This window comes from Lonchura striata, chromosome 3 (genome assembly GCF_050655825.1).
Source record: "Lonchura striata isolate lonStrDom1 chromosome 3, ASM5065582v1, whole genome shotgun sequence".
In the NCBI taxonomy this organism is placed as follows: domain Eukaryota; kingdom Metazoa; phylum Chordata; class Aves; order Passeriformes; family Estrildidae; genus Lonchura; species Lonchura striata.
In genome coordinates, this window is record NC_140705.1 from 36,677,183 (window position 1) to 36,690,477 (window position 13,295).

Below are 13,295 nucleotides of genomic sequence, written 5' to 3' on the forward strand. Positions count from 1 at the left end.
AATACATACATCTACACACATAATTTACGCACTGAGGAAGAAAACCAGGGGAATTGAACGGAGTCACTCAGCTGTTTATTACCAACTCAAATACTACAACATCCCATCCTGACTTATATTTCCACCAAATTGCACTGCAAGGCATGACAGAATATGGCAGCACCAGAGGCAATGAAGCCGCTAACACGACGCTCAATTTTTTAAACCAAAAAAGTCAGACACACCAAGATAGTCCTCACAGTCCTGGCTGATTATCCAGCTTAAGGATCGCACCAGCACTACAAGAGAAGAATCAAAATGTATCCCAAAGACAAAGGGATTTTCACAGATCTAAAATTGTTAGGTAAATAGATAAAACTGTGGCTGGGGCTGTGTTTCAGTTTTCACAGCTAATTTCCGGCCACCGTTCAGAGAAATGCTTTGCATTTCCATTTCTGACTCACCCGCTTTAACAAGCACACTCGCTGGAATTACTAAGCATGGGATCTCATCAAAACATTTCACTTTCTGAATCAAAGTGCTTTTCAATTTTACTGATGTGAACTTATCTATAAAATTTACCATGGTAACAACATTGGCGATGTGCAGGTACGAGTGCACAATGTGATGTATCAGAGGACCCTTCTCCCACTGGGCATCCCACCAAGGTACAGGAATGCCTCCCAAATTCTTCCCAACCACTTGGAGCATGCTGACACCAGTCTCTCACATGCCCATCACAAAGCAATACACACTCCCAGAGACACAGTTAAACATCAGGTATGAATGAAAAGCATTCCTGAAAAGAATCTGTTACGAAACCGAAAATCGGAGATCGCCGCAGCGCTGTGCCTAAGTTGAGTCATCAGTTCCCTTTACAGCCTAATAATTGACACTGCCTTGATCAGAATGACTGATCCAAATGTTGCTTTGTGTTTGTGTGTTTTTCTTGGTTTTTTTTTTTTTTTTAATTAAAAAAAAAAAAATTTCTTATGTAAACAAGCCGTCTGTCATCTTGCAGGAGTGTTTGTATTCTTCAGATCATGGGAAACATCTGTCAAAACCAGATTTTGCTCTCCTCAATCAACTTGATACAGTCTTAATCAGACTGTACTACAAAGAACTGGTCTTGTTACAGAAAACATACGCTGCCAACTCTCAGTGGAAGTGCTGATTTTATTTCACTTTCTTGGGATTAAATGCTGCAAAGATTATTAAAAGAGTTCCCTCCTTCCCCTGCGGGATCTCTTCCCCCAAAGGAAATCCTGAGAATTTACATGCTGCTTTTCTCCACTTTGTGCACATTTCCAAAATTAACTACCTTCCAGGAAGAGACAGGAGTAGAATCAAGGTATAGTGAAATTTCAGAGCATGTTGATTTCCCACCTTTTGACATGGGTACTCAGCAAACGGAGTGATTCCCCTTCTAATGCTTGCAACAAATAAACACTCCCACACGTCTGCATCCCGCAGGTCACACCTCCCCAAAATGATTCATTAAGTATTTTCACATCTTCTACACAAGGAAAGATCAACTGGGGCTGCAACTGCCTCTAGCGGTGTTTTCTGAAGACAAGGTGACACAAAACAGGGTGGCTGCTACTACCAGGATAAGGGTGTTGTTAGACTGCCATTCTGTGAATTCTCTGCCAGGGAATCTGCAAGGGAATAGCAAAAGCATTATGACAAAAGCAATAAGAAGCCAATTAGAGAAACAATGTGAGACTATAACAGAAAGAGCAGGCTACTCCATTAGTAAGTAAATGAAGAGGAGATGACTTTGGCAGGAGGACCAGGATCAATACGTACCAGCCAGGTGTTTTAGCTGGGGCTGTAGCAGAACTCTGTTAAATGGACCAGTAATTTATAGATTAAGGGGACAGTACTGGAAACATTCAATAGTTTTAATAATAGTGTATATATGGTCTTAATGACCTTGGAGGTGTGAGAAATTAATAGCCATGTCTATATTAGCTTTAACCCTTACACCCAAACTACTCCACTGGAACTATGTTGCTGATATGATGCTGAATTTTTGTATTTCATCTGGCAGTAACTCCAGCCCAGTGCTGCACACTGAGCACCTACCAGTAGCTTGAGTATATCACCAGCACTGCTAGAAGCACAACTCTCAGCATAGATCAGTAACTCACAGATTACATTACACATCATGCCTCTAATTCTTAAATACAAGGTATGAGATAGGAGGAGAACTTTGGTATGCTTTGGAGAAGATGGAGGAGGACCCATCTAAACACTGGGTACTGAGAGTAATACAACACCAGATTTTAAAACATGAAGACAGATAAAATCCAAACCTGTGAAGGAGAAGAAATGATAAAACAAATGGCATAAAAAGGGAAAATAAAATTATCGAATGGTTGAAGATGATGTTAGATTTTATTTCCCTAACTGTGGTAGATAGTTGAACATGAAACTAATATCAGACATATCTGCAAAAATCGTACTCTTTTGAATGGAACTGGATTTAAATTAAAGTCTTGCTTTAAAAAAAAATCTTCAGGCAAGTAATTTCTTTGAAGTAAGAAATTACTGCATGGCTACACTTAGGAAACAAACCTAAGACAATACTAAACAAAATGAAATCTCAACTGCGTTTGAGAAATAATGTTGTCCAGAAGCATATAGATTTAGCTCTGCTCAGCACAGAATCCAAGGATTATCATCAACCTTGCAACACCTTGAAGAATCTTGTATTTTTCTGAACAACACCTTTATCAACTTCAGGTATTTTAGAGAGGAAAGGACTGCAGTACTCCCCACCTGCAGGTGAAACACGGTTTTGGCCAGATTTGAGAAGAGACTGGACTTAGCACTGGTTTCATCTGCCTGACCTAAGATAACACGTTTTCAACTGTAACTTACATAAACTCTTTGAAGTTTCATTTTACTATTCTAAGTTTCAAAGGTCATAATATGAAGACAGAGGAAGCAGAAAAAAACTGGATAGGAATGAAAAGCACTTTGGACTGTCAAGCCAGCAAGCGTAAGAATTGTATTTGGCTTTGCGAGAGCATTGCCAATACTAACAAACCATTTGCTGTCTGCTGCTGCATACCAGCAGGTCGTGCCCAAGCTTACATTAATACTTTGATGCATGCAGAGTGGACACATTTTGAAGTGCCCCTGTATTTGCTCTTAATTTAATTTTGCACCAACTCTTGAATGTCCCAATTAAAAAATAAAGGCGTGGGAAACAAAGTGAAATAGGGTTTATCACCTCATAAAGTTAACCAAAAGAGCAAAGAGCTCAACTCAACTGAAACCTTAGGCATGATATGAACTTCTCAGTTTCATACCACCTGAAAACAGAAGTTTAACATCAGTATTTTTGACATCCCAGTTAACAGTCACCCAAAGTACTAGTAAAAACCAGCAATCATTACACCACATGCAAAGTCAACTCCGTAACAAAAAAAGAAAATTATTTTCTTTCCGATCTCTCTTCTCTGCTCTTAAAATGTGACTGCAGCAGCTTCAGGGACATCCTGCATGAGCCATTCTCACTGCTTGTTCCTGTAAGAAAGATGTTCTCTGCACTCAGTAACTACACGTTAACTTTGTCAGGCAAAAAGAGCCTCTTTCTACAGTTGTCATAGCTTTTGGAGATGGAGGTCTTTTTTGTTTTGTTTTTAACTTGTATGATGAAACCCACCCATTCTGCCATTATCTTGTTTTATTACTCTTCATAGCATCTGCTTAAAATGATGTAAAAAGTAGGCAGTTGCACAGAGAATGATTAGTACAGCATGTGCTGTAGCAAGCAATATTATATCCTTTATTGCTCATGAAGTCAGAGTACTGGAATCAGCCAAATCTGTTACTTTAGTCTGAAAGCACATTTTTCCTTTCCTGCTTGCAACAGGATAGTTAATAACTTGGAGAAATAATGAAGACAATAATCATGGTGTTAGGTAAGCACTCCTAATTATACAACCTTATGTTTGAACCGGATTGATGTTTGGGATATCTCTCTACAAGAGAATAACAAAGTTTGCATCTCATGTGTCACAAGGACATTTGCCACACCATCTGCTCCGCCATCATCCCAAACTACTCACTACCTGTGCCAGTGTCCTCATCCCACTAAAAATTCTGTACTTTTACCTGAAGCTCTGCAAGTGAAAAATTACATCTAATGCTTTCCCATTTATCAAGAGGGGCTGATGAAAAGCTCATTAATAATTGGGCAAAAAGGCTCTCTACAATTGCATCACACAGTGATAAAGTCAATGCATGATGGCCAGTGAATGTTTCCATGTAGCAATTGGCTTTACAAAGCATCCTTGGTAAATAGTGAGAGGAAATACAGAATAAATACTTGTTTTCCTGTATTTATTTCTACACTGCAGATGTGGATGACTTTGCCTGCAATGTTACAGGGCTTTTAATCTCACGTACCTCATGGATCCTATTATCATCACCATCATAATGAAACCAGACATTGCTTACTTCCCACTCCCCCAGCCTGACTCTGGGCAGGCACACAGAGAGCTCACGGAAGAAGGCCACCCATCATTTCACCTGCTTAGCTTCACTTCCCCACACCAACTGGTGTCACCTTAGCTGTTCCCACCAATGGGCAGGTCAAGCAGCAGTATAACCTAAACCATAAGGATCAGTAGACATTCAAGCACACCTTGTTCACAGGAAAGGCACAAAACAATCCCCAGGTGTTTCTGTAATTCTTGTTGCTCTCAGCACAATTAGATTTTATTGAACTGTAATCCTAGATAAGTGCATTGAATCTTACAGCTGAAGTCAATTACACTGCGTTAAATAGTCGTCCTGATTTGCAAGATGAAGATCACTTCTGTATAAAACTAAATTAGCTCAATAACTCATTATTTGTAGCTTGGGTGAGGGATTGAAACCACAATGGACAACTAAGCAGTCGCTGTGTTTTCAGGCACTAGTCCTTTAGAGCGGCAAGCAGACTGAATTTCCAGTTTCACCAGATGGGAAAAAGGACACGCACTGTAGGCAGAAAGAGGACATGTAGTGTTGACAGCACTGCATCTTAAACCATACATGTTTTCTCATGGCAAGGGACTCTGAGCTGACCAGCCTTGGAAGGAACAAGACACTGGTTTTCATGTTCTGAGAAGTCCTCACACTTAAAAGTTTAACTACCAACACAAAGCAGATAAAAGGGCACATCTGTGTGACTTGTCATTTCTGATTCCTTACTCAGAATTTGCATCCGTAAAGAGTGAGAGTATATAAAAACCCCTTAAATGAATTATTTTTGCTTATCAGTGACTGAGTGGAGGAGCAGAGGGGCTGAAGGCCAGTGGTGGTGGTGGTGAGCTATGTGGGCATCCTCAGCAGCCACATTGTGCCAGTGCACACCCTGGCAGGAGTCCATGAGTGTGACATTCCACTGGCTCTCACCACCTTCCTCAGCTGCTAGGCTCATTTCTGGTATCCCTCCAACCAGCCTCAAGCAGTCCTTGGTTTCTTTCTTAAAAACAACCATATTTACATGTAAGGAGATCTCCACATAAGTTGGGGGATGGCAGAAGTGGTGTTTCTGATCCCACTGGGTTGTGCTGGGCATGCATATTGAGCAGACAGGAGTGATTCAAAGCCATAAGCAGACAGACTGAGATGAGCAAGGTGAGAGACAGGGAATATTCCAAATGCCTGCTGCTGCACCAGGGCAGCCAAACTCCACAAAAAAAAATAGGCCTAAAAGACTTGGAAAGAAAAAAATCAACTCTTTGGAGATTGGAAATAATTTCCTTTACTCTTTAACACAGAAATGCAAGCAGCATGGGTGACTATCCTGTGAGGAAGCGCACCCCTTTTGCTCTGGTCTCCAGGGTGGCTCTTGCCATCGCAACATCCACATCTTTCAGCAATATCAGTAGGCTTTGTCCTCACAATGAACATGAGGAAGATGATCACTGCACAAATGAGGAAGCAGGTGAAGGAGGTTGCCTGCAAACACACAGGAAACCTGTGACTGAGGCAGGGAACTGAACCCAGACCATGAGTTCCAGTTGGGTGCCCAGTCCAAGCTGGGTGGCTGACAGATCACCTCTTCTTCTGGGGCTTTGAAATTAAAGTTTGGTGGGTTTTACAATGAACTTCTTTTTTTTTAAAATTTTGTCTAGTCACTACGTTTCATTACACTCACACTTCTGCTTTGTGAAGGCTTTTGATCCTGCTTCTTGAAAAAACCAACATTACTGAACATCAAACAGAATTTACCCTTCACAGTTTGGTCTCCTCCCCTACCAACATGATCCTCTCCCTAGTGCTCAGTGCTAGGCATCCTCTCCCTAGCACTCAGTGTTGTGTCCTTTGTGCACCTTGTGCTCATGACTGTGGCTTCATCAAAACCCACCAGTGATATTCAGAAGGAGATTCTTCTTTGTAGCTTCAAAGAGTTACAGCAACTGCTTATGTGAACAGCAGTGCTGTGAGGCAGCAGAGCAGATCTGGTGGGAAAACCAGAGAAAAGAAATGCACAAAAAAGGTAAGTTCCAAAGTGAGTGTTCTGACACTGCTATGTATCATGTCGACATGAACAATCATCTGAAGAACAGCTACCAGTAAGCCACAGCATCAGACTGCCTAGGATGTTTACTGGCTTATCTAATGAATCACTGGAAAAATGTGAGCCATGTGCTCATTGCCAGGGTAGTCGTCACGGTGGGTGAAGACAATGACTCTCACTATCATCATGACTTGTGCCTTAATTGATATTTTAACATTTTTTAAGATTTTTCTATGTAAAGCACATAATATGCCCTTCTAAGACAAAAACCTTTGGTATTACACTATTTTCAAGGAGGTGCAACTAGTCAAACCACTATTTCATGAAATAATTCACACTGGCTGAATCCCCCAAAGACTGTCTCAAGATCTTGAAAAGGAAAAAATAACTAATTTCCACATGTGTAATAACTCACACGGTGAGAAAGAAAAAGACTTCACATTTTTGTGAGAAAATGTTGCAAAACCACAAACTTTTGAAAGTGCCCAATATGCTATTTTCAGCTTATCTGGATGCAGCCCAAATCCACAGCTAACCAAGGTGCATCAGAAGACTGTAATCATTCCACTCCCACCACAGGCTTTTTGTGCCCACTGTGCATCCAAGGCTATCAAGCCCTACAAAAGAACATAGGACTTCTATGCTTAAAGCAGCCAAGCAGCTGCAAAAATAACTCTGTAAAAATATTGAATACTTGGTCCCACTCAGCAGCTGGAAAAACAATTACTGACTGAAAAATTCAGTGTTTGATATTACTTAATAGTTGGGGAAAAACTATTTGTGAATCATAATTAACGTTTATTTAACTATTTAAAAGCATGCATCTACTGTTTGAGGCTTCACAGAGAGCAAATATGTGGCCTTCTGGCACCATTAAACAGACTAATACAGTTAAACTGGAAGGACATGAGGCAGAAAACAACACTGGAATAGTCAATCCTTCAAGGAACTGGTGTAACTGAGATTGCCTCAGCATGCAGGCTGCAACACCATATTTGAACCAAATCAGCAGCAACTACCCTGGGGTAAATTAAATGAATGCACAGCTCTAGCTCCCAGTGCCAGAGCAATGCAAACCTCATGACATAAACTGGATGAAAATCCATTACTAACACTGATGGAGAAACTGTTCCCCTTGAAACAGCCTCAGGGCTTTATGGGCACCTCTACGGTGGCATCATCCTGGACCCAAGTGACAGCGGGGCTTCCTGGGAACAAGTGCAGCAGAGCCTGCGGGAAAGGACCAGAAGTGCTCATCACCTCCCCAGGAGCCAGGATCTTGCTTCTTGTGCTGAAAGTGCAGCCAACAGGACTAATGCAGCAATCATCCATCTGTACTCTGCACTGGTGAAGCCACAACTCAAATCCTGTGTTCAGATTTGGGCCTCTCACCACAAGAAGGACATTGAGGTGCTGGAGTGTGTCCAGAGAAGGGCAATGAAACTGGTGAGAGGTCTGGAGCACAAGTCTGATGAGGAGCAGCTGATGGAGCTGGGTTTGCTTAGCCTAGAGAAAAGAAAGCTCAGGGAGGACCTTACTGCTTTCTACAACTGCCTGAAAGGAGGCTGTAGCCTGGTGGGGGTTGGTCTCTTCTCCCAAGGGACAAGACCAAAGGAAGAGACCTCAAGTTGCTCCAGGAGATATTTATATTGGGCATTAGGAAAAAATTCTTCTCAGAAAGGACTTGTCAAGCATTGAACAGGCTGTCCAGGGAAGTGGTTGGGTCCCCACTCCTGGAGGTGTGGGGACCCAACCCACATTTAAAAGCCACGTAGATGTGCACTTAGGGATATAGCTTAGTGGTAGACTTGCCAGTGTAGGGTTAGCAGTTGGACTTGATGATCTTGAAGGTACTTTTCAACCTAAACAACTCTGCTTGTATAATTCTTAATTATTTTATGGTTCCAGGAAACCAATAGTGGTTTAGGTCAGGATTTAAGTTCCAGAAGCAGACGAACCATTAACAGGCTGCTGAAAACAAACATTAGGCCTTGTTTTAAATCTATAATTGGGAAACTGTTTGACTTTGGACTTTTCAAAGCCCTAATTTCCTCCAAACAATTCCCCCACCTATCCAATGCACATTTGACATAGATGAATTGTCCCATCACTGACAGTAACCAGTCCTTTTTTCATCTCATTCAACTTCACCCATGCAGAATTCCGTGCCTGCTGGACGCTGCACGGGTCCAGCAGGCACGGAACTAGAACAAAACAGCAGTTACTGTATCTGCCAGATAACTGCAGGCAGAGTCAAGCCAAAGACTCCTGGCCAGCACAACCTCAGCTACAGAGTGACCCAGGTGTGTCAGTTGACTGTACAGAGTAAAGACTCCCAAAAATGAAATCTATGCCAAAACAGTGACGCAACCTCAGTGTTTGAAGGATTTGGCGACAGGATTAACATTTTAAAAAATATATATTTTATACCCAGTATATGTATAGCAAATGTCACCTGTGGGGAATATGTTGCAAGGTGCTGAGGAATGTGAGCAGTCTGTATAATAAATATGCTTAACTAAATGATTTGAACTCTAAGTCATCAACTCTCCTGCCCCTGCTCTTTCAAGCAAGCATGTTACCAGAGGCCATTTCAAGAGAAATGCACTTATGTCACAAATACATCTCTTATCATACTTCTCATAACCTGCAGCACCAGGAAAATGAAGGCAATATAAAAAGAAATAAAAATTACAAAATTTTAGGTCACAAACATACCTGAATGGATTATGCTTTCAAAATGAACAGTATAAATAGCATAATAAGGGTTTTTGGTGTGCATCTCAAAGTTTTCTAGGATGATGTTATTTATTCTAAATACAAACACATTCTCAGTGCCATATACAATGCAAATAAAAAATCATTGTGGATCCTTTTCAACTCAGGATATTCTATAACTATCCTTTCTGTGATAAGAAAAAAGATGCAGCTGACCAAATTCACCTCCATTCACCACCTGCTGAGGTTCCCTAGCAATACCCCCTGCATGGCCAAAGGGACAAAGCATTGCTCTTTTTGGATTAGACAGAGCATCTATTCATGGATCATTTAAAATTGAGTTAGGAAGACAGCCATTTATGAAAACTTCCACAAAGCATTCGCTCTATCAGGGCTACACCAGCACAGCCAAAATGCTCAAGTATAGGCTGGAATGAACACTCAAAAAACATGTATGTCATAGAGTTAATGACAAAATAGGTCACTATGTACTTGGCCATATTTCTTTCTAGGCTTCTATGTAGCTGCCTGTTCCCAGAATTGTTTCGGTACTATGCTGGGGAGTTCTAGTGCAAGAGAGCAAAAAGCCTTGAAAGGGTTTTAGGTTTACGCTGTGCACAGATATGGAGGTGCTCAAGCTCCCACATGCATTGTTAGTGTCTTACTAGATGTTAGAATAAAACTGTGAAATTACAAGAAACAACCAAAACATCTCAAAACCACCCCAACACTGAAGAAACCATTTGATGATGCTTTTGTAAAAACACTTACTTACAATGCAGTCCTGGAAGTGATTTCCAAGCAAGCCAACTGCTGCTCTAGACAGTTTACTGGATGGTGTGGCTCAGCTCTTTCATATAGGCAGCACTTACAGTTGTATCTAGAGAAGGAAATATAACCAAAATTCTATATGAGCAAATACATAAATAAAGTAATCTTTCTCTCTAAAACTATGATCAGGTTAAAATTAGCTTTAGCAGGTCCTGCTAAAGCTAGTTTTTGTGCCAAGCTTCACATGTGCTGCCTGCTCACAAGCCTCAAGGTGCAGCCAAAGCCACCCTACGGTGTATAAGCCAAGAGCAATTGTGCCTGAGAAAAAAACCCTGCAGGGAGTGCATCAAAGTGGCAAACAATCACGCCCAGCTGTTTTTCTCATCTAGTTCTACTTAAAACATTCGCAGGAAATGCAAGATGAATTAGTACCAAAAAAATGTAGGTGATTTCAGTAAGGCCAGGAATTCCAGGCACCAACTTCTATTTTCTCTCTCTTGAGTGGGTGTTCACTTGTAAATTGTAGACATGTTAGCAATTCAACTACTGAGCGAATTAACATTCAACTTAACAGTCATTGTTAGGTTGGGAGGTTATTACTGCTTGTTCTGCTAAAGTGACAGGTTAAAATACATTTGTATCTGAAAAGTTGTTTTCTACAATACATATTCCCTGTCTTTTTGCGGCAAATAATTTTCTTCCATCATGTCAACTCCTATTGTATGAGCCATCACTGCCAGCTCCACCACAGCAGCTGAGATATGCAAGGAGAAACAGCAAGGGGACAGGTGAGGAGGAGAGAGTACTCAGCACCATTTCTCTTTGGGCTGCCATATTAATTTTTTTTCCAGGTCTTTTACATGGTTGATTTGAGACTTCTCAGCAAAAGAGCATACTTGCATTTGTATGATGTTCTGCTTTCAAAGCAAATAAGCAAAAGCAAATCCCAAGAGCAGAGGGCTCTACTTCATCAAGTCATGAGTCTGAGAAAGCTGCTTGCTATCAGGCACTGCTTGGGGCACAGAATGGAAAGTTGTGATTTCCCAGCCCTGCAGGTGATTATTATTAATGGAAAAAACAAGTTTTCAAGGCTGAGTTGACATACCACCACATGTTGAATTTTTGCAGACTCAGATCCATTTTGTACTAGTAAACGAGCTTGTATCCTTCCCTCTGTGCTTTTTTTTTTGCTTTTTTTTTTTTTTTAGGATAGCTCACAAGCTGCTGACAACTCACACTGTACTAGGAGCTGTTCACACTGCACAAAGTGTTTACCACTCACAAGTGATGCTAAAAATTAATTTACAGTACCGCTACAGCAAGCTTTGACAAATTGTCATGTGTTGACACAGTCATAAGTTGTTGGTTAAAAAAAGTAACACTTCCTTCTTCTGCCACTTCATGTTTGAGACCAGGGATGGGCACATTATGCAAAGTTTGAGGGTTTGTAAGCTTCACAAATGTTTGGGCTTCACAAAACAAGCTTGGTTGTGAAAGTTTTTTCTCTTACAGTTAGGCATGTGTTTATTGCCAAAAAGGCTCTAGTAAGAAAAAAAATCCTTTCCCATCTCCCAAGATCTATGTTGTGCAAAACCAGAAGAAAAGGCTGTAAAATAAATAACCTTGCAGGACACTTGTTCTAGATAAGATCACAGCAGTGACAAATAGCCTGTATCAACTCCTTAGAGCTGCAGACACCACCCTCCTGCTGTAGAAAGGGAGGAAAAAATATAGCTACAAGTAAGAGTTTTAATTGTTCTCAGCTGCCACACGATGTTATCTTAAATGAACGCATTTACTTCTCGATTCTATATGGAAAAGAAAGAACTCCAGCAGTGGCATTCATCAGACAAGGTCCACATTGATTTCAGTGTACTCAAGATAGTAAGTGTTAGTCAGCACTCGTGCCCACCAGAGGCAGCTCTTTAACTCCTTCTCTTCTTCCTCAGGGCAGGACAAATAATCTATCTAGTTTACACTCTGGAATCAGTAATGGACACAAAGTTGTAGTCAGCTAAGGTAAGCAGTGTTTCAGTGGTGATGCCAACTTGAAACATTAACCCCAAACTAACCTAAATCCAGGGCTTCATGAGGAACCCTTAAAAGCCTGCTTCACATTGTGCACCAGGACATCCAGTGCTCCAGCAGCTTTCCCTAAGATCACCGAATCTTGGAGCACCGACTACCTAAGAATGCAGTGTAAATTCATTCAGGATATTAGCTGGGCAATACAAGGAATTAATTTTCTCTTTTTTCCCCCCTTAACACTTGAACAGAATAGAGACGCTTTGAGTGGTTCAAAAGTCCTGAGGAGGGGCAACATTCTACCTTTGTAGAACCTGCCCTATGCCTGCATCAGTGCAAGAATGACCCACCTAATTTCTCTACAAAATTTCCATGTTACTTCAACCAAAAAGAGCTCCTGCAAAACATTAAGGCGAGATTAAATTTTATACAGACTCTACATTTGCTCCCATTTCACACACCTGTATAGGATTTCTTCACCATCTGAGATGTTACTCTGGTAGATGACATACCCTCAGACAGATTTAAGGAAAGCAAAGGACATTTACATTGTTATAGTCAGGATGGATGTTGTCTTGTACTGTTGACTGAAATGAAATCACCCATGCTTAATCAGCATAGATCATTGTACATTCAGAAAAGCACTAAAGTGGTAACTCCTACCTTCCTCCTCCAAGTAATAAAAAATTATATTTTTAGTGCATCTCATTAAATGCATTATTTCACTGGATTCAGTCCAAGAGTCAACAGGGTTGAAATAAAGACAATTCAACTATTAAGTCAAAAGCTTCAGCTGACAAGTTACCTAGGAGGTAAAAACAATTCTCCTGCACCTTGGAAGAAAACAACTAAAATCCGTAAGTTATCTCAACTGCCAAAATATGATTTCTCCTGTGCCTTTTTACTTTGCTGTATAGAAGGGAACAAACAACTCCTCTCGGTTCTTACTGAGGAATGGAAAAAGCCCAGGACATTCAAGCCTCTAATCTAATTAAGAATACTATGAGGGAAAAGGTGGGACCTGGGCTTTTCTGAAGCATTTTTTTTGTTTGGTTTTGCTTGTTTGTTTGGGGGACTTGTGAGTGTGAAGTAACAACCTCCAAGCAGAAGACCCATTCTTGCCAAGTCCCTTGCATGAGTTTGAGCTTGCTCTACACAACACAGGGCCAGTGCAGGAAGGTTCAGCTTTGGGGAAATGCAGACTCAGGATCCCCTGTGGCCTCTCTGCATCACACCTTTTGCTCTGCCCTCCAGTTTCATCACAGGGAAGACAGTC

General features: G+C 41.0%; 1 protein-coding gene across 17 annotated transcripts in view; it reads right to left on the reverse strand.

Moving 5' to 3' along the window:
* Positions 1–13,295, reverse strand: part of BACH2 (BACH transcriptional regulator 2) — a 186,324-nt gene that overhangs the window by 91,992 nt on the left and 81,037 nt on the right. For 11 of the 17 annotated variants that reach the window (XM_085576466.1, XM_085576462.1, XM_021545439.4 and 8 more), the window contains one exon: positions 9,995–10,103. The exons of 1 other annotated variant lie outside the window; for it this stretch is intronic. The gene's annotated coding sequence lies outside the window, so the exon portion shown is untranslated. The remainder of the gene's footprint in view (positions 1–9,994; positions 10,104–13,295) is intronic. 5 more of the 17 variants (XM_021545448.4, XM_085576467.1, XM_085576454.1 and 2 more) reach the window with 1 other exon arrangement.